Genomic DNA, 18,154 nt, shown 5'->3' with positions numbered 1-18,154 from the left:
TGTCACGTTTGCACGTGGCACGGGGTTGCTCTCACTTCACCGATTTCCCTAACGAACGCCTCTACATGCTCAGGGGCATCACTATCGTGGCTTGCGGTTTTCCTCTTTTTTTTTTTTTTTTTTTTTGATACGGGTAGCCCCGCGCTGACCCTAGAGCAGGTGCAACCTCCTCGTTACCGGCCCCCTCCTTCTCCCGGCGGCAGGGGACCCCATCCACCACCACGCAACACTGCGACGGGCCCCGTGGGGGAGGACGAGGAGGGCAGCCGACACGGCAGCTGCGTCGACGACGACCGACGTCGGGGCGGGATCGGGGTATCACGGTCGCGTGCCGCCAACAATGGCTCTCTTTCATGCCCCGCCTCTGACAAAGAGCCAGCTGTTCCAGCACAGGGCCGGTCCTGTGCCCCGGGGTCGTGGTCACGGTTAGCAAACCTGCGCGGCGTATCCGGGCGCTGGTTTTCGAGTAGATGCGTTGGTTGGCGTCAACAGGAAAGAGGAACGCGCGACTGTCAGGCCATTATTCGCTTAGCCGACAGTCGTTTGCAAAGCGAATGGAAAGCCTTAACAAACTCTTCAGTTCAGAAATGTATAAACTGCACACGGCCTCTCGGCTGCCGAACAAAGGGGGCCGAGTTAGTCCGTGTCATCGACGATTGTTCGGGATAATGTCAAGCGTTTCGCTCGTCGCTTCCTTCCTTTTAATTTAGTGAGGAAGCCAAAAGAGTTAGAAGGGGGCGAGGTGTAAGGATGATGGAACGACAGCGAGCTGCGCCCAGTCTTAAACTGCCCATGATCGTAACGGGTCCTGCGTTAAAATGATTACATCCGAGTTACGCACGGACTAAAAGGGGCGCAGCTCTAAGGTGAAGTCACATAAAAAAAAAAAGAAAAAAAAAACAAATAAACAAAAACCTGCAAACTACAGAGTGCCCACGTTTGTAGGCGCGCATTTCTCTCTAAATGCGCACACATATGTGCTGCCTGCTGAATATAAATGCACAAACGAAAGTGCTAAATGAAATGCGGTTGGGCTTTCCATGCAAGCTTTTCTTTTTATTTCTTTTTTTCTTTCCCACGATTACACGCCGTTGCGGGCACCCGGCTTCCACGAACCACACATACCGGTACACAGCTGGAAGCGTTACTGTCTCAACTCGGCGGCGCATGAGTCCGCCAGTGACGTCACGTCCGGTGTCAAGTTTCTAAGAGAGAACGCTCCTCTTCTCCGAGAAGCCGGCCGGATGGCAGAAGACGGCCGGAAGCCAGGCACTCACGGCAAAAGGGCAGGCAGCACCAGCTTCAGCGGAGCATGAGACACCCCACAGCGGCGGCGAGAGAAAACCCGCGGCCCGGGTGGGCGGGGTCGCTTCCGTCTGCGCATGCGCGCACGGTCCCCCCCCCCCCCCCCCCCCCCCCCCTTCCACCCCAGGCCTCAGGTTTGGCAGGCAGCGGGGCCGCGGTGCGAAAAACACCGGTAACTGTATAACCCGACTAAAACGCGAGCCCAAGAGGCACCTATAAGGCGACCTTCCCATCTGACTCTCGAAGCGCTTACTAATAGCGGAATCGGCTAATCTATTCGGAGTGATCTCGACGTCCGCTTACGCCAGTAACAGGTCAGGGCTGTACGATACCCGGGTCCCCCATGTAGCACGCGCTATGCGTCGGTAATGCGAATACTATATACCACACCGCGGCATTCTGTGGAGACAGTCGGCGCACAGACGTAGCGCGCACGCAGGGCCAATCGCCGCAATCAACGAAGCGTCGAATGATGACGAGACCCGAAAGGCAGGTTCGACTCAGAAACGCGACAGGCACAGGAATAATGAAAACGGCGTTTCGAAACTGCGGAAGTCGCGTTTTCTGAGGCAGACCATGTTCGAGTTCGATAGACACGCTTTGTTGAGTACAGTGTTGGGTCTTTCGCGTGCTCTGCGAGGAAGTAAACGCCCGGGAGGTTTGTTTGTATTATATACCAGGTCGTCGGGGTCACAAAAAGCAATAAGATATACTATACGAAAATCTGTGACACTGGCGCGAAACAACGCTCTCTAAATTGGTTCGGGAGCTTCATAATGTAACGTCGCTGCCTTATACGCCAATCACCGAGGTCAGTTCCCCCAAGAAAATTAAAATAATCGCGTCATGGCTCGGGAAGAAGAAATTGCATATAAAGCTCGAGATTAGTTTAGGGTCTTTTGCAGCGTAAGATCGGCCAAAGAAGCTTCTCCTCCGAATTCCCCCAAAAAACACACTATTAAAAAAAAAAAAACGCTATAGATGGAAAACGCAACAACCACAGACACTTGCTCAAAAATTAACATTATATATTATAAGGAACTGTTAGATCGATAGTGTTTAACACCTGCCACCGAGCGGTAGTTCACCAGAATAAGAACAGTGGAGCATGATAAACACCAGCCCTTTCCGGCGTGAAGGCGGCTTTGCTTCTTTTTTCTTTTTGTAGGCGAAGATTTATATATATATATATATATTATTATTTTTTTTTTCAGATCTTATGGCCCAACAGACATAGCCACGAAAGGTAGGACGAAAATTCCAGCTAGGACATGACAAATTAGATTTCGCTCGGCTCACCGAGTAGTAGCCTTGGGAAAGCCGTAGACCGCGAATGCACCCAAAGCACAATTGTCACGAACATAGGATTCTCCCTATTTTCTTAATACGTCGAGCCGGGCGACCTTCCAACAGATCAAATCACCTTAGTGCTTACGCGAAACAAAACAAACAAACTGAATCGCGACACGTAAAGATTACATACGAATGAATATGGTAAAAGGTTCGTATGGTAAAAGATTGCCACGAAGCCGCGTAACGTATTACAGAAAATATCAGCCGCCGTGACATCAACTGTTGCGATGTCAGCTGAGCAAGCACTCCATCGATCAACATCAGTTTGCCCCCTTTTACTAACTAACGGGCTGTCCATTCAAACTCTGACAACGTATTCTGCTTGGAAGGTATACGCCGCCTTCGGCTAAACTTTTATCCCGATCGGCCGTGAGGTGGATTCTCGCCGTTCGCCCCAACAACGCACTTCAACAGGCCGTGGCAGGCAACAAAGTCCTTTTTCTTCTTTTCCGAGAAAAAAAAAAACAACAAAAAACGTCATGTATGGACAAGCGACAACAGATCTGTTCTCTTCCCCGGGGCACGTCAGCATTCCTCACCGGAGACGCCTAATAGAGTTTAGCGACAGCAACCTCAGCGCGAAGGCGACAAAGAACAGACGCAAGCGATCGAAAATTCGGCGCGCACAAAAACAAAACAAAAACAAAAACAAAAAACTTGCATGACTACAAACACGCACTCTCACCTTCGAAACAAAACCTCCCGCCTCCGCCAGCCCCCTCAACGATGCCACCGAGTAATTGCTATTCCCCCGATGCCCGAGACACGATAGCCCACTCTCCCCGATTTCCCGGATAAGATTCCAGCCAGGTCGTCCCACTCCTATCACCGGCTGCAAACTCTCACTTCGAATAAACAAAATCAAAAGGCCGCACTCCCAATAATAAGAACACCGAGGCGTGGGGAGGGGCATTCTTGCACACTCCGAGTTATGACAGGCTCGTATCAAGCCCCCACATCTGCCGCGAACAGGTATCGTGGCCTCCACCGCCATCGGAACAACCATAAGAAGGTGCAGAGAAACTCCGAAAAGGCACGCGAGAAGAGTATGGCCAATCGAGTGCCGTCAGAGGTCAATGGTGGCCGCCTGTCACGTGGGCCCCTTCGAAGTTCATGGCGGATGCCTCGACCCTTCCCACTCTCGGATGATCGTCAACGCCCTACACCCCGATACGAAAGCCACCACGAATTCACCGATACAAGTTTACATTTCAAGTTGTCGACACTTTTGGATCAAGCGTCGATAGAATATCCAAGCTTGTTTTTCCCTGTGCAAAGCGAGACACAGCTGATAGCGCAGTTCAGCATGTACAGAAGACAAACAAGAAAGTGCATGAAAAGAATTTTTATCCATCCGCCAATAATAATTGATAAGATGAACATGCAACAAGAACATTCATACATCGTCCGGGTAGAAAAAAAACGAGCGTTTTTTTTTTTTTTATGCGTTAGCATTAGAACGTTTGTTTTAACGAAAACCCGGCGGCGTCTTTCGTTTGTCAGCGTCGGGGAGATAGGGAGAAGGAGGGGGAGACGGAGACGCGTGTGACCTCCCATTGGTCCGAAGTGCTGACGTCAGCGCGCGTCAACCTCTTTTTCTCTCCCCAGGTGCTGACAAACTGACAGACACCACCGGGTTTTCGACAAAACAACCCTTTTCGTTTTTGCCAGTCACGGACACAGCTGGCGCTGAGGCAGAGAGGGGGAGGCGCCGCGCAACGCCTCCTAGATAACAAAGCCGTAGTACTGAATGAGATGGCGTCATCAGAGAAGGCCAACGCTGGACACAGATTGGAAACGAGTGCTGCGTCCGCGGAACTTTACCTATAGGAGGTGTTGAGCCGCGGCGCGGTGCAATGCGGGCGTGCTCAGTTGCCGCTCTGTCGTCGCTGGATGTTCTTCGCTCTGGGTTTCCCTGGTAGCGGTGCGCGGGCAGTGATGTGTGTGTGTGTGTGTGTAGTTAAAACGATTGATGCGGTTCCCTCCACGAGTGGTACAGATGTGGTTCTTTCCGCTAGTGATATGGGTGCCCGTATTCAAGGGCGTCGAAGTACCCTGACAGGCAGACTACAGAAAAGGGGCGAATAAACTTACAGGAAGATGCATTGGTGGATTCTTAGGGAATGCGTTAGCATGGCCCTTGGGAAACGCCACACACGGCCCCCTTGGGAAACGCTAACCTTGACCCCGTAACGAGGACAAACACAAAAGAAGCAAAAGAGAAAGCCAAAACAGAAAAGTGAAGGGGTCAGCGCGTTAGCGACTCCCAAAGGAAGGGACGTGTGCGGCGATTCGCAAAGGCCATGCTAACGCATTCCCTAAGAATCCACCAATAAATCTTCCTGTATGTTTTTTTTTTTACTCATTTACTTTGCCAACACTTTTAGATGCTGATTACGCACTTCCAGGTAGCATCTAAGATAATCCATAACGAAGCCGCCACGCATCTATCTCTAAATTGCAGACAGCACGAAGTTATCAGCCGCACGAAACGCGTGACTAAAGTTGGAATCGAGAATCCACTTTGGAGGAAGAAAAGACGGCCGGCCAAGGTGTATGAGGCCTATGACAACCGATCGTACGATTATACCATGCTTCAAGGACGAGCCAGATTAAGTAATAAGAGAGAACAAACGCATCCACGATTTTGCTTGTCCCCTCTGATATCATCGAGACCCCCGGCAAATCGCAACTGATAGCACCGTACCTTCCAGATACCACCTGCGTGTTAGCATTGACAACCGAATCGAGAAACGACGAAGATCGCTGCTACCCGCACTTCACCCCCTTCCCCGTTTTTTGTTTTGTTTTTGCCGGTCTACAGCTGTGACATGAATTTACTCCGGCTGTAGTTTCCACAACCGTCATCATCAGCGAGCCTTCCTCGGAATCGTGTAGTTGACGTATAATTAAAACGCGGCATCAAGTTACTCTTTCCATCGTTAATTACGTTGGACCACACCTCACGTAAGTTGCGCAAGACAAGCATGACCCACGTCATACGGGAGACGCGGAGGGGGAAAAAAATAACGTAACCGCCGACCCGCAACAGACGAGAAAATAGGCGGTAATAGTAGAGACGCGTCACATACGCACGCCCCAAAATTTAAGCGCCAAATTGCTTAAAATAATAAATTTGAAAAAGAAAACCGCCGATAAACGAGAGACAGCTGATCGCGGGGCGAGGCTAGCGCGCACACGAAAAAGCGCGCACAAAACAGCTGAGAGCCTCGACACAGACATGTGCAAAGCAGAAAGTAGAGAGAGACCAGCATCGACTGAAAACAAAGAAAGTAAAGGAGTGACTAAAAAAAAAAAAAAAAAGAAACAACAGACAAAAAAAAAAAGGGGGGGGGGGGGGGCATGCCCATAACGACAGGTAAAAACGCTTGCAAGCGAGGAGGGACCAAGCGCACGCAGTCGAGGAGAAAGATTACGCATTCAAGCACGTGAGCCACCTTGGAATCCTTCCAGGCTTTGAAAAAAGCTCCCGCAGAGACGGAGATCGACCCCCCGCCCGTCGCGTACAGCGCAATACGGCGACGGCTGCCATCACGGTCGGCCGCCATGCTGGAAGGACTTCGAATGAAGGAAGCGAAACAGCCTGTGAGCTACAGACATACTGCCCTTGGCACCACCGCTGTCAGGACGGATAAGCGACAGCAGCGACAGCCACGTCGGAATCCTTTTCTCCGCGGTCATTCGGGTGGATACGAGTGGTCATTTCGATTCGAGACATGCGCGAAATCTGCGAGTAGCAGGGCCTCCATCACTTTGGCGAACAATTGTGAATCAAACAACGGCTTAGCGAATAAGTCAGCTGAGAACTTTAGTGCTTAGGGAACACGACGACTTTCTGGTGCTGGCCTGCTGTCATAGACCTTTAGCTAAATTACCCAAGCATCAAACAGAATGCTGGGAACGTAGGTACACGCGCTCGCCTTCTCTGTACAAAAAATATCCAAAGTAAATAAACAATAAGCGTTTCTGGTACGCGCGTGCGAACTGCCGTTTGTTTTAGATTTTTGCTTTTGAACAGTTACAGCTGCAAACGCCAGCACGCACAGCGAGTGTACACATCGCGACGCTGTTACCGCTCATTCACACTGGAAGCGGATCCGCGTTCGCAAAGCGGCTGCGAACGTACAATTGCACGCGCACTCGATGTCATCCGGTGCGCGTGCAATTGCACTGGATCTTTATATAACCGCGTTCGCAACCGCTTTGCGAACGCGGATCCGCTTCCAGTGTGAATGAGCGGTTAGCGCGAACACGACATAGGCGCATTTTCGCATTTTACTTCTAAATAGTATTAGCGATCACCAAATCTTATCGCTTACATTATAGAACTAAATGAGCTCTTTCCGTAGCAATAGTTACTTCGATGACATCGCTTGGTTTCAAAGAGAAAAACTGGAGAAACCGGCGATCGCTTGTTCGCGCTAACAGTGTCGCGCTCAGTACCTACGTTCCCGGCATTCTCTTTGATGCTTGGGTAATTTGGCAAAAGGTCTATGCATCTCGGCAGGCATGCATCCCCTTCACTTTTGGAACTGGGAGCTATCCATCCGGTAATGTTAATCTCCCGGAATGGGGAGGAGAAGACCGACGGTATTTCTCTATTTCTCGAAAATGAGAGCACTGAGCTATCGCTGGTTAAATGGTAGTAAACAGGCGAAGTCCGGAACGATGTCACTTTAGAGAATTATGGAACTCCAGGCGAGATTGGTGTGTCTTATCTCCCTGGCTTACCTTCATGACCCTAGACTCTCAAAAGTAGAGTTGTTTCCATTAGGCCCACTTCAGACTGGGTAACTTTCCCAGCAATTTCGGGGTTGGTGGCGGGTTGTTTCCTGCTTTCCGGCTCGAAACGGACGATCAACTCGGAGACATTTGAAGCGGCAGCAGCTAATCAGGGACGCCATATTTTCATCCGACATTCCTGTGGCGGTGATGATGAAAACTAAAGAATTGGTTCTGGTTTGTAATGGATCGTTCTTGGGAATAAATCGTTTCAGAAAGATAAGTTAGTATTCTCAACGCCATTTAAAGATATAAAAACACGTTTCTAGCGCGTAACTTTGTGTCTAACTAGGGCAAGAAAAAAAAAAAATTTGGTGATGATGATGGTAAGTAGTAGCGATTTAGTTGCTGCGTGCGAACGCGGGCAGCCCGTGTTGCCGGTGTTGCGACGTCAAGTTGATGGGAGAAATTGCCCCGTCTGAAGCGGGCCTTAGCTACAAGAAATCTTTGTATCTGGCAATCACAACCGAAAGACCTGCAGCTACACATGCAAACAGCATCGACGAACAGGGAAGGAAAATTCCCCGTCTTCGATTACGAAGAGAGATCGGATGCATGTCGTGCACTGCCCCTTTGACAGAGACTCTGTTACCCGTACTGGTAATAGTCATTCGTGGGAACGTCCAGCGATAGGCGGCAACCTTCCAAATGGGGCTGCTTTTGTTTGTTCTCTGCGCGGGCTTTCACGCAACGAGCGTGCTCAGACCAGTCTCTCTGCCGCCTCCGCTAAGAGGAAATAAGCGGCAGATGTTCAACGCGACAGCTGAGCCGCTGAAGAACCCCCTGTCCTTGACCGACTAGCTCGAAATAGAATAATGGCGGATCACATAGGGCTCGATAAGGGATGAAGTGTACCTCTCCACGAAAGAGTAGCTGCAGTGGGTATGCGCGCACAGCGATTATCAGGACAAGATCAGGCATGCGTCAAAATAATTACGGATGCTGCCACTACCAAGCTGAAAAAGACGCGGACGTAAAAGGTCAGCAAGGTAGGGGCGTCCAGCGAGAATAACATTTGTGGGATGTTAAACTACGCACTGACGGACACAGTTGCGTGCAAGTCAATGTTACTCGGGAGCTATTTCGCCGAGCAATGCCATCACTCTGGCGTAACAAGCAGCTCCGACAAATGAAGTGGTTGAATTAATACGCCAAGCTCGGAAGATAGATACGGTAGCACCTTACAGGAAGTAGAAGACACTTATTTCATAGTAAATTTGCCATGCGTGTTGGGAATCCTTAGCGCAGTGAACAAGAAATTGTCACTTGCGCCCTAATCGGTTAGTAGGCAGAATTGCGAAATAAGATATAAAAAGAAAAAGAAATAAAGGGAAGCGAAAATTGAAACCAAGCCGCATTACAAACAAGAAAAGAGGAGAAATAATCAGAGAGCGCCCACGCATAACTGAGAGTGCCTGAGTACGCGGAAGCATACCAAGGGCACGACCCCAATGAGTCAGAGTTGGATGAAACCTAATACGGGTCATGACGTGACAAGCAAAACAACAACACAGTAAAATCGAAAGTAAAGGAGCACATGCAAACAAAGTACACCCCTCCAGCCGTCACTGTTTCCATCAACCGCCCCCCTCTCTCAAAGCATTCCCACATAATCTTACGGAATGGAAGCGCGTTCGGTCGTTAAGAGGTACCGCACGAGAACAGTCACTTCGTAACATCGGAGCCGAACAAACGACAAAAACAACAGGACGGGTGCGAACGCCGCGCAGCCATTACGTAAGGAAACAACCTTCAGAAGGTGAATAAGCCGAGCGCCACAAACACCGAACCTAAAGGGATGCGTTACAAAACGCATACCTTTAGCAGTCGATGGGATAGAATGAATGTCACACAAATGAACGTACGACCACCAAAGCATCGCCGCCGAAATCAGCCTAGGGAAAGGTTGGGGCCGGCTCACCTCCGCGATATCGTCGGCGTCCGATGGCACTTCAGCAGACATCTTCTGGAGCGCTGGCGTCGAGGGTGCCGCGGGTTATTGCAGATTTCACGCGGCCAACACAAAGCACAGGTACTTCGAAGAACAAGTCAACAGATAACGAAATTATTCGTCGCTCAAAGCGCAGCCGCCATAACCGCCATGGCTCCATTCATTTGTTGTGCGGCGCCGAGCGAGAGCGAAGTGTGCGCCTCCGGAGAGAGAGTGCGGCTCTCTCTCGACTGTGGATAGTGCCGCCATCTCGTGTCTCCCGTCGAAACGATAATTTATCGCGCCTCTTTGGAATGGAGTTCGGGGTCGAGGAGAACGCTTTTGTTTTTCAAAGGAGGCAAGGTTGGGGCTACACGACGGGCCATTTAAAGCCAGCCAATGCACCAAGGATAAGAGTGGAACCGTGTTGCTTTAAGTGGTCCTTGCCAGCCGCTTTCGTTAAACTTTTTATCTTTATGGCGATGGCATGGAGACTTTTCCGTTTCCAAATGAACGCTACCCAGGTGGTCTCCGCCAACAACGAAATTGAACCTTTGGGAAAAAGTAAGAATGACGCCTCAAGGTGAGCAGACTCACGTGTCTACGACGCACGGTAGTTGACAGCGCGCCAAAGATAGAAAACAAGTGTCAGGCAAAACAAATTAAATAAAGGTACTAACATTTCATTTTACAAGCTGGCTGCTCTACGCGATTATGATTTAAAAAAGCGCGGTAGTTGAAAGCGCGCCAAAGATGGAAAAGAAGTGACAGGCAAAACAAATTAAATACAGGTACTAATATTTCACCTTACAAGTTGACTGTTCTGTGCGATTATGATTAAAAAATTGCAGCCACTGCTCACTGGCATTTCCCATCAAATAAATTGCACTCTTTTTTTTTTTTTTTGGGGGGGGGGGTTGATACAAGTCTAATTTTATCGCCAGTTGTTATGCGTACAGACATGTATGGCAATTGCTCTTACAAACACAGCTATCTCGTATATATGCCTCCAAAGCAAGCCGGCACAAATCAATAAAAAACTCGACTTTCCTCTCTGACGGTGTGTGGCGCTTGTAATACACGTAGATACAAGGTGACAACCTATGACAGCCAACAGTGGCTGTCATAGGTTCTCACCTTGTATCTACGCCCCAATCCACATTTCATAGAGTCTACAGTGCTCTCGGAGAACGTCTACCAACCTTCGAAGGACCATTAAGAGTCTACGGCTTTCCCACAAGTCGACTCCTCGCAGCGCATAGTGATTTATTGACACGGGAAAGGCATATTTTCATAGGACAGCAGATAAGGTCAGTCGATATACGCCACCCGCCAAGAGAAAGAACACATCTCTTGATAATCTCCCCCTTCTGTCTCTGTGACTTTGGCAGATAGCGAAACGTTACATAATCTTGGCAACCCTGAACCCATTCTGAGCTGAATTCTCGTAAAAAAGCGCGAGGGTAAAATAAACAGGCAAAGCACCACGGCGACATTTTACGCTTGGCGGAACTGGCCTCGATGCGATGCGATTACAAAATGACGGTAGTGTCTCGAGAGAAATGTTTACCGACTATGGTAGTACGTCTTCGAGGGCGGCTTCCTAGGGAGCACGCTGGACTCGGAGCAACTTTAAACCGTCCTGAAAAGGCACTGCAAGCAAAGGATTACCCCTCCAGTCACGAATGCTATAAACAAAATATAATAAAAAATTAATCTGAAGAGCTATTCTGTTAAAGTTATTGTATGGACCTTTTTCACGAGGACGCCGCCATCTTGATTTTCGCTACTTCCAGTATTGGCGAAAACACTGTTATGCCGTTGCCACGCCGATAGAAGGCGCGTAGGATATAAGCGTAACCGTCACGTATTCTCTTTTTGCCTTCCCTCTAGTTTTTTACTATTTACAGGTTGAAAGGTTTTATTATTTTTTCGTCGCCCATACCGGATATGCTTACTGGGCGGCTGGTTACGAGAGTACGCGAAAAGGGTCTTTATCTTATAGGCTATATTGCATTTGCCAAACTTATGCCAATTTCTTAGAGAAATATGCATATGGATTCATTGGTACCACTTGAAAAAACTTGCGTTTTGAACCTTACACTTCGTTGCTGATTGCTGAAAAAATGAGGAAATTATGTGAAGCTACAATAATATAACGCAAACAGAAACTATCTGTCATCCGGCCATCGACTGAAATATGACCCGTACGGGCGATATGTCAGTGAAATAGCCCGACATATGGTGTAACAAGTGACGTTCAACCGAGCACTTTACATTCTCAAAAGAGCAACGTCCTTTTGAATATTTATTTTTACCGATAACGCTCGTCGTAGCATTGTGAGGTCAACACAGCAGAACCAAACACAAAGGTGAACAAAACAAGCAAGCGACCCCAATGGCGAAGCCTGGCTGCGGGCACGAACAAACCCTTTCATCACCAGCCATAACTGCTCCAGACCTTCAGTAAAAACCAATTTAGGAGGAGGCCAAGCGCCTTTCGAACATGATGGTTAGGCTAGAAAAGCACCGTAATCCAACTCCCCATACGCCTACTTAAAAACAAGGAGTGGTCAAGACAGAAAATCTCCATTAGGCCTGGGAGCGACTCCGAAAGCTCCGAGACGGGGCCGAACGAAAGGAACCGGGCGTCCAGCGCCGATTGCTTGGGGTGTAGCGCCTAAAAGCAGCGAGGAAACTCACCGACGCCGTGAAGAAATGGCTACGGTGACTCGCCCAAACGAGAAAAGGTGACTAGTGGCGGAACCGCCACAAATCAATGCCTTTCGTTAGAGCGACCACTGTCATTTTCTTTTTCTTCTTTGTGTTGGCGTTTACATTTTAGTGGCTGCTCGCGCTTCGTTTACATATTATGTTCGCTTCTCTGTCTACGGGGTGCTCTTCAACAAACAAATAAAGAGATAATAATAACGTGAGTTAATTGACGTGGCGGATAGCGACGTCAGGCACACATTCGTTCTGCTCACTGTGATTTGATACAAAAATATGAATGGTAGGCGTGGCTGCTCCTGGATGACGACGAAGAAATGCAAATCTCTGTCGTTGACCCTGTTGGCAGCACCACCGTTGATCACGTGCGTCGACGGTCGCGAGCATTGCTGCTCAGTATGCGGAAGCTTCCATGAACACGGACAGCTAGGCGATGTCCCGTACAATTAAGAACCGCGTCCAGCACATATCCCGATACGTTTCGCAGCATCGTATACAACTATATGTAATAATAATAATATTTATTTTGTTGTGTCCACAAACAGCACATACGTTGTTAATGTATGCATGGGTACCTTTCTTTTTCAAGCGCTTCGTCATTTTCCCATGCCGGGTACCCAGAGCTCATTTGGTTCACACACAAACTCGTCATATTCACGGTGCCGTTTTTCGCACACGTGGTTATGCATGTTGTCACTAAATTGCGGAGGACGTTACACGCACGCGCGACGCTTTAACCTTCGAAACGACATATCGAGTCATATATATATAATGACGACAGGACGTGGTCCTGACCACTAAAGCGAACAAACGCGCAGTGAAGATGTGCTAGGACGGAGTCTGCTGCCACCCGATTAAAAGCATTCTCGATATTGCCTTTCGTTCTCATTCTCCGGAGAAGAAAAAAAAAAAAGAAAAAAAGAATAATAATAAGAAGAAAACGCTCTCACGTTAACGTAAACATGGCATTGAAGTGTTAGATATGACGACAATGTCATTTCCTGCCGATTTCCAACCAATCCCTTTCTTGGGTAGCCGCCAACGCGCGATCCAAACAGCATTCCTGATGAATCGTCTCCGGTGGTGTCGGTGCGCGCGTTCCCCCAGGGCGTCAAAGCGAAGCGTGGTTTTCCCAAACTATTTCTCCACTGTCTTCGCAGCGGTGCAAACCCGCTTCGTATATACCCTATCAGCGGCGCTAGGCCACCCGAAACTAACCTGCCGAGGAGCGCACCTTGCAAACTGCCGTTCCACAGCGAGCACCATCAATCAACGACACGGAGGGCGGCTCCTGATTTGCTGAGTCAGATTCGTAGTAACGCCGTCGGCCAAGTAAAACCCACAACCAGAATCCTTCGACATCTTCGGTTGGTCAGTATACAGCATTTTGGCGAAGGACGTTTATCGAAGTTCGCCTCCAACGACCATCGTAGTAGCAACCACGGTCCCGTCTCCGTATACATATACGCGCCGCAGGCGTGCCAGACGACGAGGCACGCGCGCTCGCAGACGCGGTTGGAGAATGATGAAAAATTGCCCGAAGATGACTCATTTCCGGAATGTTGGATATCCGTTGGCGGCGCTGCCTTCTCGAAATAGAATCTCGCCCCCCCTGCAGACAGCCGAGAACTTGAAATTCCCCTTTCCCCTTATCGTCGATTCAAGACGGCTTTGGAACGCATCTCCACTGCGAAACTGAGAATCACTCGGCTGTGAAGGCAGCTGGTAACCACATATACGAAACGAAAAAGAGCACTAGGCCTGTCGCAGAGCCTTTTATAAAACGCTCTGGCCTGTCGTATACCGGGCGTCCGACACGAAACGGAACAACTCGTTTCACAAACAGAAAAAAAAAAAAAAAAAATCTGGATTTTTTTTTTTTTTTTGCCAAACATGGGGACAGTCAATGACGGCGAACAACGGAGCGAATAACGAAGCTTAAAATATGATTAGAATTCTACCATCTGCGCAGTGAATAATGAGCAAGTTATCACTCTGAAAAAAGCCCGTGCGTCTACTTTCCCGCACAACACTCGGAGAGCCAATCACCGCAACTCACGGAGGCGGCTCAGCGAATGACGAGGCCGAAACATATATTTGGACCATGAAACGCAGTCTGAGTTGTGACATTAAGCAATGCAAAATGTCACGCTTGCATTGTCACAACTCAGACTGCGTTTTTTTCGTCTAAACATGTTTCGGCATCGTCATTCGTTGAGCTGCCTTCGCAAGTTGCGGTGATTGGCTCTCCAAGTGTTGTGCGGGAAAGTAGACGCACGGGCTTTTTTTTAGAGTGTAAGCGTCACTGTTCCTGCGCGCATGGCATTTTCTTCGTCGTCACGCTTGCATTGCTTAGTGTCACAACTCAGACTGCGTTCTTTTGGTCTAAACACATGTTTCGGCATCGTCATTCGCTGAGCTGCCCCCGTAAGTTGCGGTGATTGGCTCTCCGAGGCTTGTGCGGGAAAGTAGACGCACGGGCTTTTTATAGAGTGTAATTGCATTTTGAGCTCTCGCTGGGGTAATTCCATTGTTCGTCCATGACGGGGTCTAAAAAAAAAAAATCTACAAGTGAGTGAGACAAACACACAGGTTGCCCAGTGATAATACGATGACCAGGGCTGGCTGCATTGTACACTTGTGCCTTTTGTTGTTAGTAATAACAGGCCTAGGAGAAATCATCACAGGCCAACTGGTCATAGGTGAACTCGTCCGGTAGGCCACCTCGTCATAGGGCATCTCGTACGAGGAATTTTTGTCATGCCGGAATACTCGTCATACGGAACACTCGTATTAGGGCTTGATCTTTTTTAACAGCGTGACGAGGGACTTCGGTTTCGTAATAGGATTACAGTCTAAGCTCATTACAATTAACATACCTGGTAACAACACACATTTGGATATAACATACCGTTTTGTGAAGTTGGGTTGGTTTTCCTCTACATACCCGCTCAACTTCATATCTGCATACAACATACTCATTTTATTACAACAGACCGATATCTTGGTCAACATCAAGGTATGTTATAACGCTTAGACTGTAGTAGTCAATATCTAAATCAGTGAGATCCACCATTTGAGCTGCAAGCGAAATGATTCTAATGAAATGCATTCCCGGAAATCTTATAACGACTTCAAACAACACAGCGAATAAATAGATTTGCTCGTGATCATACATTAATTCATATACTGAGAAACAAAAACCACAGGCTAGGCGTGGAGCTTTGACAAATAACATCCCTCGCTTTCATAACACGCAAAGCAGAACGTGCGTGCGTGCGTGCGTGCGTGCGTGCGTGCGTGCGTGTATGTGCGTGCGTGAGTGTGCGTGTTTATACTTATTATTGTATTAACAGTCTTCAGAACTGACATTCCTAATTCCGAGAATGTTAGACTTGACCACATAACATATTAAAAGGTAAATCATGGAACTAAATCTGTCTTCATTGAACTTAGCGGATTATACAAATGTTTCGGATTTATAAATGAATATTTCTTGCAATATTCCAGGGTGTGCTGACTGCGGAAACGATTTTGAATACCAAGAAACATCCGGCATCCAAGGAAATTTTGATGTGTAAGCCGCTTTATTATCTTTAGTCGAAACAAAAAAAAAAAAAAAAGAATACAGCGCAAAACGTAGTTGAGGTAGCAAGCGGAAAAGCGACAAGCAAAGGAGGACACACTTTCACTATCCTCCTTATTACGAAAAAAATACTGCCTTTTTTTTAATGCTTTGCTGTACTTATACCTCTGTGGAGTGGTCTGTTGGATCCCCAAAATAAGTATGGGTGCCACTAACAGCCACAATACTAACTGTCTTATGAAAAGTTATTGATTGCCTTGCAGTAGAGTTCTTACCCAAAACATGCCCAACAATTGACAAAACTGCGATGTTTTACTAGCTGCATGCGGAAGTTCTTTGCACATTGGCGCAATTCCTGTTACAACAGCATTAAAGCCCCGTACGTTAAGTGTTCCTTAGCTTTAAACTTTTATCCTGAGCGAAGTCTTACCGTGTATTTCTAAGTCAAGTTTGTTAGTAAAAACATGGTTGGATTAATTCCTGGTGTTGCGGTTCTCTTGTGTAAAGCAAGATTGACCCTGTCACTCACAAAACACAGATGACTTTGCGACCAGTGTTCCGGTGACGAGCGGACCCCCTCCCCGTGCCGAGTGTTCCGTGACGAAATGACCTAGATCCAGATGGCCGGTGTGACCAGGGGGGCTGTGTTCGACAAATGCTTCGTTTCTCCTAAAAAGAAACGGAAGTGACGGAACTGACGATATAGAGAGCCAACCAGACCCGATATCGTCAGTTCCGTCACTTCCGTTTCTTTTTAGGAGAAACGAAACATCTGTCGAACATAGCCCCCCAGTAATCCTATGACAAGTTTTCCGGTGACGAGTATATAGGATAATGACGAGTGGGGCCGGTTCCCAGTAATAAATAACAGTACTATGCCAGCACCACCAGGCTAAAATATCTCGTCACTGTCGTTTTCTCTGGAGATCTGACCCTATCCGAGCAAAATGCTCGAGCTATAGGAAGTATTCACTGGACGTCATATTTGAGGGTGATGTTTAGAGCGCATGCTCACAACGAGCTAACATCAATAGGCTGCTAAGACCGGGACTCTTGATGGTGCGGAATGCACGTTGCAAAAAAACTGTGGAAACTGGCCGTCAGCACGCGCTCAGCAGTCGCGCACACAGCTATGGCCGCCAGTGAATGCTCCCTAAAGGGGCGCGTTCTCCGGTTTGTTTTCCACACAGTTCGATGTTTATGCTGCAGACGCGGACGCGTCTCTCGCGGACGAACGAAGAACCAGAGAGCGGGGACGGCGGCGGAGACGGTGGCAGGGACTGTCGGCCTTGGTGCTCCTGTTACCAGATGGTTCTGATCGGCGTGTTCGTGCATCATGCAGTTTTCACGGAAAAAGCGAGTACGTTAATATATGAACTGTTCTGTTCCGCTCCGCAACTTCTAAAAATCAACGTGCTCATCTCTTAACGCACGTCAACATCTCCGTCACCTGTGATATGCTCCTGCACTGACCGCTTCGTATTTGTAGCCAAATAAATTAATTTTAGCACACTGACCAGCATCAGTAGCGTCAGCAAGCAAGAGTCCGGGAAATCCTGGAGAGTCTATCCCCGTCTCTTCCGCCGTCAGAGCAGCGCTGTGGTCGCACAGGTCCTTCGGACCTTTTCCTACAACCGCAGTTCGCGTCCCGCGTACATATATATATATACTTCACGAACCTGGCTTAGTCGCCTCTCATTGCACGGCTAAAAAAAGAAGGGAAAATTTTTTAACTAATTTCTATTTGTAGTCCTTCACAACGCAAGCGTCTAGTGCTACAGGTGCGCTTGCGCATTCGCCTCTTCGATGAGTTGTTGCTGGCGACGAAAGAGAAAAACATAAAAAAAAAGAACGAAAATGGGAACGTGAACAAAGCATTGCTCCCGTTGCGCGCACTCCGTCGACTTCTGTCCTGTGACACCGCTACCGACCTGTGGTTATCTTCTCGCGGTCGGGTGGGGGTTTGATTAGAGGCACTAAATAGGCGCTTAGAGTGCCGACACTTAATTCCCCGATTCTCTTGTGGGCGCCGCCATTTTGGTGCTTGGCGATTCGAAAAATGCGACTTCCTGACCTTGAGACTTACGCAGTCAGGAGGCTCGGGCGCGTTTTGCTCTGTCGGGGCTCTTTTATTATTTCTGCAGGACGGAAAAGCGTTGCCTGCGATTTAGGATAAAGCTTCGGACAACTGGTAACGGTGATTTTAAGCAGCAAAAATGGCTAGAAGTGTCGTTACTCGGAAGAGTAGCTCATTTAGTGCCTTCTATATGCATGGTCAAGATATACTGGTCCGCGTCTCCTAATTAAATTTTCCTTCAACCTCACTCTGCGTTTACGTTTAACCGTTTTCACCACTACTCGGACACGCTGTATCCCGAAAACAATTCCCGAATGGAATACGCAGCTTTTGTTTCTTTGGAGGGAGGCGGGGGTCTATCCGAGCCGCA

At 48.3% G+C, this 18,154-nt stretch overlaps 1 protein-coding gene across 1 annotated transcript in view; it reads right to left on the bottom strand.

Moving 5' to 3' along the window:
- Window positions 1–18,154, bottom strand: part of LOC8036433 (puratrophin-1) — a 164,026-nt gene that overhangs the window by 43,072 nt on the left and 102,800 nt on the right. The window lies entirely within an intron of this gene.

This window comes from Ixodes scapularis, unplaced genomic scaffold (genome assembly GCF_016920785.2).
Source record: "Ixodes scapularis isolate PalLabHiFi unplaced genomic scaffold, ASM1692078v2 PGA_scaffold9__187_contigs__length_104089568, whole genome shotgun sequence".
NCBI lineage: Eukaryota > Metazoa > Arthropoda > Arachnida > Ixodida > Ixodidae > Ixodes > Ixodes scapularis.
Note: the sequence above shows the minus strand (reverse complement) of the source record. Positions and strands in the feature narration are given on the sequence as shown.